Source organism: Lepisosteus platostomus, chromosome 12 (genome assembly GCF_059453375.1).
Source record: "Lepisosteus platostomus isolate fLepPlt1 chromosome 12, fLepPlt1.hap1, whole genome shotgun sequence".
Taxonomy (NCBI): Eukaryota; Metazoa; Chordata; class Actinopteri; order Semionotiformes; family Lepisosteidae; genus Lepisosteus; species Lepisosteus platostomus.
The window spans coordinates 31,566,150-31,581,874 of NC_142622.1; the positions used below are offsets into that span (position 1 = coordinate 31,566,150).

Below are 15,725 nucleotides of genomic sequence, written 5' to 3' on the forward strand. Positions count from 1 at the left end.
CCTGAAGGTTACTGTAGGAATCTAGGATTCAAATTGACTTAGTAAAAGCAAGCATACCTGTTTTGTCTGCAATACCACAAAAACATAGACACCATTCTTCACATAACTGTACATAAACCACATTTTGGCGACATAATAATTGCCAGACACAATGCCAAAGGAAATACTATCTTATAATTACAGTGCATGTAAATGACAGCTGACAGCAGTGGGTTATGCATCTCAAGGAAATGCCTCTCATAGGAAGTGCTATGCTATGCACCCAGGAATCACACATATCTGGACTTTGAATAATGCTTTATTAAGCAGTATGTAATTCACAAATGTAAGAAGTTTCAGAAGGATGTCACCTCGGCAGCTATGGTTGTTTGAGAAATTTCAGGATTGTAAACTAGCATATGAAAATAAGATTATAAAGAAAGTATCGGGAGTGTTTCAAAACACCCCTATGCTTTAGGTCTTTCAGTTCTCAGCGTATAAGAGTGGGCATTAAACAAATGGTGGGCACTTGCATGAAGTCAAAATACTGTTTGGGCTTAATACTCCGTGGTGCATCCCTTATAGAAGGCAGTGCTATACAAAACTTAGTATGGACAAGGCTAATAAGCATAGTCGCAGGATTGCAGATGGATTCTCAAGACTGGTTTATTGATTGTGGCACAGAATCAGTATGACAGCGTCGTGAGAAATGCATTTTCCTATAACAACTCTACAGGTTTTGATTGAGTATAGCCTACTCGTGTACAAAGAGATTCATGTCTACCACCTGATGTGCCAAGAGTTGTGAGAGTTGTGAAGAGCTGACCGTCTTTGGTGGAGTGGGCATTGTGTGAGAGAGTCTGCAGGAAGCACCATCTTTAGGGAAAATGTTTTCCTTGCTCGTACCTTTAGTATAACACAAAGATCAAAACACAGACAAGGCTGCTCTGCTATGCCCTGTCAAATCCCCTGACATGAACACAGTTTATCATGTGTTACTTATCCTTAACTGATTTTTCAAGTGTCCCTTTACAGATACAGATATAGTGCCACCACTAGGATGCAAACCTGAAGGTCAGGATTCTTGGCCTTGTCCACATAGTGGCCACGCAGAAGTCAGTGCTACCTTAGCAAAAACAAAGGACAGGACCACAAACCACTACCCACAGTTATCATTTTTCCAGTATTTCCTTTTGTCTCTTGAAAACCAGAGCTTTAAAAGGCTTGTGGATAGTGTATAATTAACAGATATCATTTTTCCTACATAAAAAGAATCGCTGTCAATAATAACAACCACCTTTACCTGAAATGCTTATTAACTATAGAAGATGTGGTCAGTGAGATTAATTGTAATTGACATCACCCTTGCTTTGCATATGCATTAAAGCATATAATGTCTGTTGGATTAATATGGTTTGATGGCTCATTGTTTTTTTGCTAATTTGTTTTCATTTTAAATAATGTATGAGCCTAATCAATTGGGAAATAATGACTGATATATTGTACTATAAAATAAAACAGAGCAAATTTAACAAAGAAACATCACACTTTTTTACCCATCATCTTTGATAAAAATGTTTTTTTTAATGACTTTGCTTTGTGTTGAAACAGATAATACAATATTTCACGAAATTATTTTATTAGGTATTCCATAGCTGAAAACTACAATGACTGTGGCTTTAAAAGTGATCAATTTATAATCCCCTACATACAGTATGCACAATATGCATCTACTGTATGTAGGTGTAATAAAATGTTCTTATGATGTTTCTTTGTTTGTCAGTCACAATGTCTAATGTGCATTAACACGATTATTTGGATTGCTATTACAAATTGTTTCCATGCATTTAAACAGTTTGTGGATAAAAACAGCATGGGGTAGAGCTATCAGTGCTGCTTTAGCTGTAGCCGAGAAAATGACTGTGCAGGGTATTAGGACAACTGTAAAAAACTTTCTTTTTCACATAAGAAAGTTCACATAAGTTCACATAAGACCAGCGAGATTTTAAATTTCAAATAAGATACTAAGTGTTATTAATAAAACCTTGATTACATACAATCTTGGTGAAAGTAGATGTAGTGTACAATATATCTTTCTAACATTGAAGTCAGCATTACATAGCTTATCATAAACACTATACAGATCTAATATTCAACAGTAAGGGGGAGTATTAAAATTGTAACTAAAAGTTTTAGAAAAGGAAAGTAAAAAACACCAGTTTTGAACTTGGTAATCTTTCATAAACTTTCTATTTATGAGCAGAAATACATCAAATTCATTGAATTAATTAAATATTAATATACACATTTAAAGAGGGCTCAAACACTCTTTTCAGGACAGTATTATGTCATGTAACACTGAAGTATTTGTTTGCATTTTTAATAAATGGTTTGGTTTGGTATAACTTACCTTCATGTCAGTACAGTGGTGCAGACTAAATGCAAGACAAAACAGCAGGAGTAAATGGCTAAACTGGACAGGCAAAATATGTCACTGGTCTCTCTTGCTTATAATGAACCTCATCATACTGAAAACGTAAAGAAATTATATATGATCCCTTGCAGGCAGTAAAGAATAATAATGACAGCGTTTATAAAGCAAACTTTATGCACTTTTGTAACCTCATACCCTTGATTTAAGACATTTTGAATTTGCATAATGAAAATAATTTCTTCTTATGTAGGTAATACTTGAGCTGCTAAGAACTTTTCCAGTGAAATACTCACACAAAAAACCTTAGATGAAAAGCATAAAGCCTCTTACATCAACATATTTTTTCCTTAAAAGACCAACATATAGTATGAATATAAAATAAGGAAAACAAGGACATCCACTAGTTTTCCATGCTTAGTAGCATTAGTCTGGGACAATATAGTTATTTGTTATTTTATCATATTGATGTTGAATATATGTTACCTTACAATTCATATTAAGATAATGACATTTGAAGAAATGTGTGATCAAAGAGTCTTGTACTGTTGTATTCCGGTATTATTTTAAACATTCTTTATACTATTTTACTTCAATACTTGTGAACTACTAAAATATATAAGACATGAAACTTCTAGTTCCTTATTGTGAAAAGGACATACAAGTATTTTTTTCTGAACATTTGTATCCTGAGCTGTAAAACAACATAAATCTTATTTCTCAAAAAACTCAGCAAAACCACTGAAATGTTGTAATGGTTGCAATTACAGTATCTTGTCATTTTAGAATATAAGTCAAGTAAAAGGACAGATTGCTTGAGGGGTTTCAAATATGAACTCTAAAAAACGTCTATGTGTCAATTTGGATTCTGTATGAAATATCAATTTGAGACACCAATTTTCTCATACACAGAACATATAGACCCCAAGAGAATACTTAATTAACTAATCTGGTTAAAAAAACTGAAACATCATCTAAACATACATAATTGTTCAACCTACTGTTCCATAGACATAAGATACCAGAACAAAGTATCATGCTGTACAATAACTGGTTTGAAAGTCAATTACAATATACATACAGTAGCATTACAATTTACAGCTAGTGATGATTTTATAGTACATTATCTGAAAAAATGCAATGCTTTCCTATATGTTTCAAGTCTATACAATTGCTGGAATCCTGTTAGTTCTAAGTCATTATTTTACTTATTTTCCTCATTATTTTAATCCTGCTGTTTCCCTAAGCCTCAAATATTTTCTCTTTTGAACTGTCATCTCTATGTTTCATTAGAATCTTCTAGAATTAGAAGTTTCTGTGACTTAACCATCAAGCAATGTGATCTGATTATGACTTAAAATTCCTTAAACATTTAGAAATAAAAATTTCCTTGAACTTTTCAAAACTTCATCTCAATCATTTCATGACTCTCTTGGTACATAAAGAATGAATTACATTTCAAGACGGTAGAAGTAATGTACTTTGTGTGAATTGCAATATTAAAATAACTTTTTTGTGGGAAAAAAAATAGAAAATAAAACTGGAGTACATGCAATGACCATAAATCTGTAACATCTTGACAACAATTTAGTTTTTGGAAAAAGAGTTCTCTTCTAACACATTTTGTTGCACGTTGCAAGAATGTGACCAAAACACAAGACGGAAACACGAAGGGTCGGTTTGCAGATGCATGTTACTGTGGGTATTTTTTTAAACAACGGATCCTGACAGTGACTGCAGATGAATGTTCCGCATAAGAGCAGACTTCTGCGGTTTATTCAAGCCTGAACACTGAAGCAATGCATTTCTAAAAGGTAATCTGAATACTTTATTTTCCTCCAAGTTTTCTAGGCTTTTTCCTCAGCCTCGTACTTCACAAAATCCATAAACCTTGTAAAAAATATTCCAATTAACTGGTTAGGAGAGAGACGCTCGGCATTCATTTTTAGCTAACCCTCAGTGTAAGTGTAGTATTAATGATTTAAAACCAATTATTTCATCACAGATGTGGTTTGTTGTGTTGAGAATATTCTTTATCAGCTTGCCTGGTTGTTTATTCCTCCAGCTTTTATTAAATTATAAAATATATTAGTCATATAACAATCAACAAACATCTCAGTTTGAGGGCCCTGAAAATTACTTTTCTGTCACTGGTACAGAGTAGCATCACATGATTAAATAATTAGAGGTCTAATTTTTGCCTCGTGGATTGCAACGTATCAACAATTAATAGAGTTAAACAAGATATGTTAAAGAGACAGGGCTCTGTATTCCTGATGAATGGTGTAACAGGGTTTTTGTTTTTTTTTAAAGGTAGGAGATCTGTAAATATTGGGAAATTATACTCTTCTGATCCTGCAGTGATGAAATACTTTGGCAACAAATGACATTGCCAGGGAAAAAATATACTCCTTAAGCGTTATTCTAATGAGGGCAAAAATGAATAATCTCGCTATTGTCCAGCATGTTGGGATGATCTAACAACACGGGAATCTTTGAGTTTCAAAAAGTAATACAAAAATAGTATTCCGACTACTACGATAAATGCACTTTAAAAAGTCAACGAGATTCAAGATGCATAAGAACCATCAGATTCTAAGAACCATAAAAATTAAAAAGGAAATAGAAAAGAGATACCTTGCTTCTGCTGTGCTGATTCTTATGAAAATCTTATGAAAGTGCTGGATTAAATAACAGAAATGTTTTAGAATAAATTTCCCAAGCCTTCATCCCGCGGACTGGCACCAGTCCCTGGAGCAATGCTGACCAATCTCTGCTGGGAAATTACAGAGCCAGAGAGACACAGTTGTAATGGATGAATTCAATATTTTTCTTCTATTGTTTTGTTTTTAGTTTAAGCGGTCCTTTAACAAGGAGATCCTTTGGTAGCTGGTCACTGGTATGAAAAAGGTGGAGAATCACAGATTTAGAGTTTTTAAAAATCAGCTATTTAAATTCCATATACTATATGACAATGTTTTAAATATTTTATTGTTCAAAACCACCTAAATGTTGAAATTATCCCTTAGTGTAACTTTGTGTGACTCTTTCCAATTTTTTTCTGCAGGCCAGGATATCAATTTATGAATGTTAAAAATTGGCCTACAAAACTAGAAAATAACAAGATACATCTTACATACAATAGTGATAACGCGTATACCGAATGGAGGGTGGAGTTACAGTAGGGGGTGCTATGATCTTTTTTTATTTAAAATGTGAGTCGAGCACTGTTCTCACGGTACTGATGTGTCCAGCCGTCTTGCAGAATGCATGAAATCTACAGCATTTCTTAGCCCCCTGACTGCAAGGTTTAATGTCAGGAATGGAATCTGTAAGAACTGCATATAAATCACTTTGTCATCAGATGTTTTCAGTGAACTGTTTGAATTTTAGTAGTTCCTGGCCTTCTAATCTTGACTGTGCATAACTGCTGAAAATAGCAATGTGGTAATAATTGATGTGAGCATATGAGATGATATGTATATACGATTATGGTGTATGACAGTGTAATATAGAAAATTAACTAAAGATGATATAGGTTGTTGTATTGGTAACTACTAGTTTTCAGGTCAAAAAGATTTTTTTGCATCATACAAAAACTGCTCACCTATAAGCGAAAGGATGTTTTGCAAAATTAGTAATAATAATTCACTCACTGACTTCTTATATATGATCATCTACAAGAATGACCAACAATTTACCTGAAAAGTAGTTAACCATATGTATTTAAGTGCAACTTAATACACCGTAATTAAAGCCTCATCTGTCATGAAAAGCTGTTACAAACAATTGTTTATTCTGTTAGTGCTAAGACAGTTGTCAAATAGTTTGCTCCCTGTATATTATGTAACAATATAAATATGTCCCTAATATACACAGTATAGCTGTTTTTTTTTTACATTTTTATATGCACATACAGAAAATCTGAATATGTAGCCAAGGTAATCTTTAGTCAAAAAATATTTTGCAATGATTCTTAACCAAAAAACATATGTTGTTTATCTAAATGTATAGATGGACATACAGTAAGGTTCTAAAGATATGCAATTCCTTTCTACAGAGTGTTGCTTAGTCTTTGTCATTCTGAATTCACATAGATTAATCAAACAAGGGAATATTATATCTGACATACAGTTGATGATGAAATTAGTTTTATAGCACTGCAAACATTGAAATGTTCTTTATTTTAGATACAGAACTACTGCTAACAATTGCACTCACCTCCCCAAAGAATATACTGGTACACTGCCGTTAAGAAACCTTTAAGGGTTTTAAATTGAGTGCTGTTCACATTATCAGGGATGTAACTGATTATTGTTTTCTTGTATAATCCCTAGAAATTTTAGAAACAAAATGGTGTAGGAAATATTTGTTATAAAGTACAACACCTCCTTAATAAAACATTGTTTTTGTGCATGTGTGTGTTCTGTACCAGTGCTTATTGTTGGTTACCCACTTTTAGTGAGGTGTTCAGGTTTGGCACCCAGCTATGACGGACATAGAATATCATTGTCACACTACGAACAACAGAATCAAATGCTGTTTTAAATCATTTTATTGGGGTCTGTGGGTGGGAATTACAACTGCTTCCTTACAACGTAAAATCCAGGATGTAGAGTCATTTTTGGCTTCATCCATTGCACGGTATTTTACATTTGTTGCAGTACAAGAACAAAGAATTTGGGAAACCCACGCAGATCTGATATTGACAAGCATAAAAAAATAAAGAAATAAAAATGTATAGTCTTAAAAAGAGATGAAAAACCTAAGAAGTTAAAAGCTTCAATAAATACGGTAAAACATTGGTAGTTATGAGCTTTCCTCAAAACCATCCATATGTTTTGTTTTCAAATGCTATACAGCTGCACTGGTGATTAACCATGGCACAATTAACATTATATAGTTTCATCATTTACAACTCTTTTTGAAAACAAGAGGAGAACTTAATAAACAGAAAATGAGGCTACGCCATTGTCCTTAAAACATTTAAGATTAAGCTAAGGTAACAAACACACTTCATATTCTGCTCCCCTGGATGAATTGTAAGATACTTGCATTGTGAAGCAAGAAGTGCTTACAAAATTGTTTCCTAATTAAAAACATAAATTAGCTCTAATAAAACTGTCTGCAGTTGTTATGAATATGTATGTTCTTAGGTATGTGCGTAATTTTTAGTTACATTTTTGCCTCAGTTCCAAGGAATTCAGAAACAATCCATGTAAAGATACTGCCTCTTTAAATCCAGGTTGTTGCTTGCCACAAAAAGTATCTGAATCATTGTTAAGTTTTTGTTTTTTCCCCTCATTTGGAACCATAACAGAGGCCTTTCAAACAAGGAGGAGTCACAACACAGCTACACATTAAAAGAGAGACAGAGCCCTTATTTACTGGCGACAGGAAAATAAATACATGCACTGGCAGCTAAACAGGTATTTACTCTCCTGTTACCGCAGGTATAATTTCCCTCTGTTTGCTGAGCTGTTATTTCACTACATTGTTAATTACTTAGGGAGGGGGGGTGTGAGCTGGGGGGGTGTTAATCGTCTCAGGTGGGAAATCAGGCCTCATCCCTTAAGTGGGACAGATTACAGAAACCCACAATAGCCAAAGTAGCAGTCCTCTGCCATTCACTATACCAGTGAGGGGGTGAGGTGGGGGGGTTCTTTTGTGTAAACCCCTTCTCAGCCCTTTAATAGAAATTATTAAGGTTTTAAATCTCTTGTGACTCTCTTGACTGGCAGATTTTATATAAGTCTAATAAATACTTCTCATAAATAAAAATAATGAAATACACATAAACAATACAGCTTGCTGCTTATCATACTATAGGGCTTTATATCCATTCTTGTAAGTATACATTGGTTTTGGATTTTTAACAACCTTTGTTCACATTTTGTGAACACATTTTGAACCAGTGCCTCGAAAGTAAGCATTTGGAAACCAGAAGATTTCTTCAATCCCAGTTTATGTTGTTTGCTGATATCACAGCCTCCAGTGATCGACTAACAATATCATCTTTTAAAATGGTAAGCAGTTGAAAATGTAAAACGTTGCAAACCATTTTGTGTTTTTTAGAATTGTCTTTAAAATGTCAGACTACGAAAAGATGGATTATTTTATGAGATTTTACTTTGCCATAGAAAGCATGCAAGTAAATTCAGGAGAAATCACACACAAACACATATCTGTTTTCCTGTATCTCGCAGCATTTCACTTCACTGAGCTCTTTCACATAAAATAATTGATGTATAGACTAATTGGTCTCAGAGGTTCAGTGCAGGAGAATGTTGTTTTCTTCTTTGTAAAACATATATTTCTGCATACACATTTCAAACCTTTTTCAATTAAGCCATAAAACCTCATTCAAATTTACAATGTCTTGTTTTGAACAATGACATTCACCGACCTTCTATGTGTGAGAAAAAAACATTACTATATCAAGATCACATTCACAATGTGTTTCCCCCTTACCTCCTCTGAGATAAAACTGACAAATTAAGTACCAATTAGCTCTGAATATGATGTAAACTTCAGGCCAAGCTGAATCTGGGCAGGGATCATCAGGGTTCATATCACAACACAAAAACCAGAAAACAAAAATGGTATGACTTCCTGCCAGTGCTGGTAGCAAACAATACATACTTCATCATTCTGAAATTCTTAAAAGAACGCATACCGTATTTGCTAGATTTCTTGTCCTGGGAAAAATTGACTGAAAAAATGATTAATTTTACAAGCCATCCATTAAATACTTCATAAGGAGACTGTCCTAGTTTAAAGAATATATTGAATTTCCAGTATCACTAGCAGCCCCTTTTGTATTCTTCAAACCAGACACTTAATGGAAACGTTTCTTTTCTAAAGAAATCACATATTTTTGGTTCTGCTGTAACACCATTTTATCACAATGTCTGAACATGTTTTGTTTTTATCAAAGAAGAGGGAAACCTAAGAAGTGAAGAGTAAATTGTGTTTTTTATTAATAACGAAACACTGACAGTTGATAAACAGCATTTCCCTAGAGCATTAGTATAGTACTTAAGGAGCGTACAGTTCTGCATCTGCATTTAATCTATATCAGGTTATGGTTTAAGGATCTCTTTATCGGCACAATTTCTCAGAGCTTACAGTATGTAATGAAGTTATGTCATGCCAACAAGCGGGGTTAACACATTCGCATAAAGATCAGAAGAGTGCTCAACACTTGCACACCTGCTGAATGCATAATACACTTTTTAGTCATCTATGAAAGTATACAGTAAGACTGAGAATGTTGCTAATAACGTTCACAATTTATAAATTGCCTTAGAAGTCTAAAAGGACTTACAAGAATTGACATGATTTCTAACAACTCTAGCACAAGGCTATAGCTTATTTGTGCATGATGTCCAGGACCCACTCTAATGCTTTATCCCCCTTTTAATAGTATATTATCTTTATAGAAGAATGAATAAGGTTTACATTATTTGTACTGTATGTATTTCTATTATTTTTAAGGTGATGTTGTTTTAAGAAACAACACCAATGTTTAAACCTAAAAATACACAAAATGTAAAAAAACCATTATCAATAACAACTGTGTAGATAATCAACAAACATCTTCACTGGATTTCCACAGAAGCTGACTTGTTTTTGCTACTTCCAAATGTATGTCAATAACATTGCAAATAATGGTGATGCACAGTGCTTAAACCTAGTAGATAGTTCTACTGAGGAGTAATTCCAAACCCTGAAAACATTGATTCATAACATATTTTATTAAAAGGATCCAAAATCCATAAACAAAATGAAAATGGAATCTTGAAGAATAATATAAAGCTAGAAGGAGCTAAATTAAAATCCATTTTAATAATCAATTCTTTCCCAGTGCTGAGTAAATACATTATAGAGGACCTCTCTCCATTATACTGAAAAGTTTACATACATTTCTGTTTGTGTCTGCAATACAAAGTGTTTTTCCATGGAAATTTTTAAATTAAGATCAATCTACACTTTAAGTGTATTTTTGACTAAATGGGTCTATTTTAATGATGCAAAACAAAAGTATGTCAGTTTTATCAACATGATTGTCACGACATGCATGTTAAATAAGTGCAGCGGATTATACTGTAGAAGAAATATTTTTGAGGCAATTTGTTTTACAATATTTTTCCACTATTAAAGATGTTAGAACAGATGACAGAACGAAGATTAAAAAACAAAATTTTGCTGATGTGAACTTCAGTGTGCAACAATGGACCATAAAGCTAAAAAATACAATGGAGCTAATTTACAGACACCCACGCACTGCTTGAATGATACAGTACAACTTCCCATTAGTGATCTCATATGCATTTACCATTCTTACTCAAAAAACAATTCGTTTACGTCAAAATATCATGCATCAACAGCAAAACCACAGAAAAGGCTCATAATTAATTTTGACCTCACACATGCAAAAATCTCCATTCCCTGTTGGAAAGGGTGTTGAGGTACTCAACCAAATATTTTTTTTTTTCTTTAAGCAGATATGCTGCTTTTCACTTCCTGAGAAAAGTGTTACAGATTTATACATTTTAGAATCAGCCACTCGCAGTGTTTCAAAATTCACCTTTGCACCCCAATTAACCAAACCCATCTGGTAATTTCATTAGATTCCAAAGGACTTAAAGTGTTTATTTTCAAATATATACACTTCAAACTCAAAAGCCTGGCCTTTAATTGCAAAATGACTTTTTTAAAGGATGCATAACTGTAAGTCTAATTAATGGATTACTGTACATAGTGGAAATTAAGCCGAGGTCATACTGATTCTTCTCTGACAGGTATGAGCATAATTTGGCATACAATGTATAAATTGTATAAGAGAAAAGGTGATTCAGTTATTTCTTTACAGATCAACTACATTTATTACCACAAAGTACTCAACAGATACTGTATACATTTGCCAACTTTTCACAACTTCAGATAACTTCTGGGTCAGTTTTCAAATTATAAGGTACAAACTATAATTGCACTAAAGCTTTCAAAGATACTTCTGATTATCTTGTCTGGTAAAATGTTCTTTTTTTTCTGTAACCAGAAGCATTTTAAGCTTTCGGTATGCAATTCAGTTATTTTTTTTACAGATCAACTACATTTATTACCACTAAGTACTCAACAGACATACATTTGCCAATTTCATGTAAATTTGATCCACTGGGGATAAAAGTTTTTTTTTTTATTTTATCCAAATTTTATACTTAACGCCAGTATCCTTGGTAACTGCCGTTTTATAGAAGGAGTCTTAAAAGCCTCTACCTGTATTTCAGGAAAGATTACAGTCTAAAATGAAATATCTGGTGCAAACTTAGCCAGACAACTCAAGCACATGAATACTATGTGCCAAGGTTTAGGAAACTGCTAAACAGCCTATTATTTACCGATGGAAAGTAAACTGTAGTGATACTATAAACTTATGTACAGTAATAAATGTATGGATGGTAACAATCTTTTCCATTAAAATAAACTCTAGTGATGAAAGGTTCTCATTAGATAACTCACGGATTTAGAGAGCTTTTTGAATGATGACATCTTCCTCACTTCCTCAAGCAATCCTGCGTTTTCCACCAGATTTACCTTATATATGATGGAGCAATATTTCAAATAGTAAAGACAGAGCAATCTTAGAAAATGTAACGACGAAGAGAAAAGTTTTTTAATTAAAAAACAAATAATGAAAAAATGCAATTAATTATGCATCTCAGGTACTCCTCATAAATTCCAAGAAGCATCTGAAGCTGTTTGACAGTACATTGAGTGTCAACGTCTTAATTTAAATTATTTACGATCTCGTAACGGAATTAATTCAGCGTATATTCTATTCATGTTTTTATGTAATCTTATTTTCACGGGAATTATATTTACACCCTTACTTCAGATTAAAAGTCTGTTTTTTTTACAGATCACACAAGTCACTAAACTTATAGATTTAAGACAGTACTAGTCTCTCTAAACGGTACAAGACAGTATCCATTACGTTACACTACATCCTTCCCTTAACGTCAACTACATTATCTACAGTATGTACTTCAGGTGCGCTGTAGGTGAAAGTCGCAGCGGTGCAATTCAGATTCACTGACTGGGTCTCAAGTTTCATCATAGTTAATTAGATGCAAAACAAAACTTTAACAGTGCTTTACATTCTCTTCAGTACGGGGATTTGTAATCCATCTAAAACCCTTCTAAAATGACTGGTAATGGCAGTCACCGTTATAGTTGTGAAATCCTACTGTAGTCTCCCCCTTGTCCCTCTCACCCCTCCCCGAAATCACAGAACAAATTACTAAAGCTAAACGAAATTATTGCACTGTACGTATTCGGTGTTTCTTGCCTATCATTGTCCCAGCTTCCCGTTTCCAAAACACGTTTGTGGCTTTATTTTATAAGGAAAAACAACGTATGGGTTGGGCAAAAGTATATAGAGACATATTTCCTTACTTTCTCTGTAATCATAAATCATATATACAATGATTATTAAATTAAATATTATTTAAGAAAAATAACTTTAAACTGACTATATCAACATTACGTAATTTAGCTCTTCACAGATCATTAATTATTTTATCTAAATATAACTAGTAAGAGTTCTAGTAAAAGTAAATGAGATAAGAGCAAAGGTAAACTTTTGGGTTTGATAGAGAACGCACATAGGCAGATCATAGCAGGTGTTAGTAACCGTAGTTGGGAAAATAAAAAAACGATACCTTTAAAGATGCCAAAGTTAGCAGACGATGTCAAATTTCCCGTTTTCCATCAAAAGTTACGAAGTCAGTTGAGTTGTTCCCCGCCTGAGAGATCCAATAAAGAAAAAGTCCTCAGATCAAAGCTTGCAGCGACAGTGTTTCTGTGCTACTGTTCCTCCGCTGCAGTTTTGAGTCAATCGAATGAATGCAAGTGAGATCAGCGCGGGTTAAGGAATGGGGTAGAGTAAGGGGAGGAGGGTTTTCCGAAAGGAAGTCAGGTAAACGAGTCGACCCCTCCCAGTTTCTGATGTTCAAATCGGTGATTTGCCAGCTGTGGCGTAGCATTTCTGAAGCCTTGAGCTGTTTTATAGCGGTTTTCAAAGCTGGCTCCCTGGGGAGACAGCTTCACAGTAACCGGGGAGAAGTGAAGACTGCGAGGATGTTTTTGCCCCCTGTCTCACTTATCTGTGTTCATGTTTTTACCCCACATGCTTACTTGACAAGAAACTGAATATTATTAAAATACATTAATAATATTTTGGACTTTTTTAATGTGGTTTATTTCTAAAGAAAAACACACATTGTTTTTGTTGTACTTTCGTGTCTAAAAAATAAAATTGTCTACATTAATAGAAAATGCATAATTTTGCTATGAAAAATGTAAGGTAATATTAACAAAGTCAAATGAGAATAACCTATACGTGCCTTGAATTATCACGCAGATTAAACAGCGCATCTAGACTTCGGAATTAAATATTAATTCCTGGTTAACCATAAAACAGGCGTATCGCGCAGTGCCACCACAAAATGTTTCATTTTCAGATACTGTATTGCAATAACATAGACATCCTTTACCATCCTAATAAAACCTTTCCCCTCCTAAACGCAGACAAGACGAGCGAAATTATTAGCAGTGTTTCTTAATAGTTGAAGAACTTCAAAACCTCTAAAATATCCTGAATTCTATATTTTCAGTAGTAGAGTTGGAATGATGATGATAATGATCATCATCATCACCGTCAGTCCAGAAGAGACTCTTTAAAAAGTTTTATTTCTTATTATATTTAAGTATCATTGATAAACACTCGGTGCGAGGTGTTTTCAAATATTGGGCACCAGGAAAACAAAAACGTTGCAAAAATCTGCCTAACTTTGTAATATTGTAATGTATTTGTATTTTTGATATCTTTAAATGTTCTTCGTGGCATTTCTAAATTTTGCATTTTATTTTCTTTATAGTTTCAGTGTCCGGAAAATCCAATACAATAAAACGGAGAAGAGACAAGGGAAAGCGATCGCAAAAATGGTCAAAAATGAATCAATAATGCATCGTACCTTTGGTAAAACTTTTATTCTGAAGATTTTATGGATTCATTTTCTGTGATTACCAGCTGCGAAGAAGTAGCTAATAAGTAATAATAAAAGCTATGAATACATTATTTTATCGATACATATTCTTTTAATACCTGTAATGTGACCAATTTTATTTCAAATGAAAATCAAACTTTTGGACAAAGGTATGACTTTTAACCATTTCAAAACAAAATACTGTCATGTTTTATATATAGCATCGTTAATGTAAAGTTAATAGTTCTACAGTATATAATTCAGATTAGAGTAGCGTGCATCATTTTAAAAAGCACGTTGTTCACAGTAATATGTATACTGTATATAAAGTACACCGTGCTCTACTGTTCTTGTAAAGATAATGTGTTTTACTGTAATTCCATTCAATGTAGAGATAATATTTTAAGTTTATTTTTAACTTTTAATTAAGTATAGGAAGTGTATAGTATGCTTCCCATAACTATGTCGAAGACGTTTTTTCTTTGAGCCTGGTATATTTAATCTCATATAACTAAGAATTCCTATCAATTTAGACTTCTACTAAACATCTGGTGACCCGCAGATTGATGTGACACTACACAGTTAAAATGCAGCTATATGACAAATGAGACAAATTATTTGCTATACACACTACTTCAGTAGGATAACGCATGGTGATTATTTAAGTTTTGTTTTTTCTTTATGGACAGATACTGGCGTTAAACCTGTGAGTTTCCTCTCTTCCTAACATAAAACATCAGAGAGCGATGTTTTGAATTACGTGATATGATAACGCTTATACCGTATCTATGACCCTCTCTCCCCAAAGTCTTTCCATTTCATCTCACATACACTACTTTATAAAAATCAGTGTAATAATGTCGCCGGAACCGTCGTTTTTCAATTTCAGTATTAAATAAAGTCAAAATCCATAATTAATGCTTCACAAAAATGTAAGTACTGTCCTGAAATAATATCAGACCAACTCAGTAATCATCTTTGATTTGTATTTTTGTCTTTTCAAAATTTCTGCACTTTTTTGCCATTTTTTCCCAAATCATTGAAAGAAAACCTAAAATTCTGTATAGTCAATTTATTTTGCGTTGGTATCAGGTTTTTCCTATGCAGAACTTAAATTATTTCAGCTGAAAAACGCGAAATTTGTTATGAGATCGCAATAGATAAGCAGTTCTCAAGTGAAGCTGTGCAAATTATGATTTGTATAGGCTCAGACTTTCAAAACCACTCTTTTGTTTAACCAGTATCACACATTACATACATGTCAC

At 33.4% G+C, this 15,725-nt stretch overlaps 1 protein-coding gene across 6 annotated transcripts in view; it reads right to left on the minus strand.

The window, feature by feature from the left end:
* The window catches only part of LOC148651403 (DNA-binding protein SATB1-like), a 54,788-nt gene extending 41,442 nt beyond the window's left edge, over positions 1-13,346 (minus strand). For all 6 annotated transcript variants that reach the window (XM_088601634.1, XM_088601632.1, XM_088601630.1 and 3 more), the window contains exon 1: positions 13,135-13,346. The gene's annotated coding sequence lies outside the window, so the exon portion shown is untranslated. The remainder of the gene's footprint in view (positions 1-13,134) is intronic.
* Between the last annotated feature and the right edge of the window lie 2,379 nt (positions 13,347-15,725).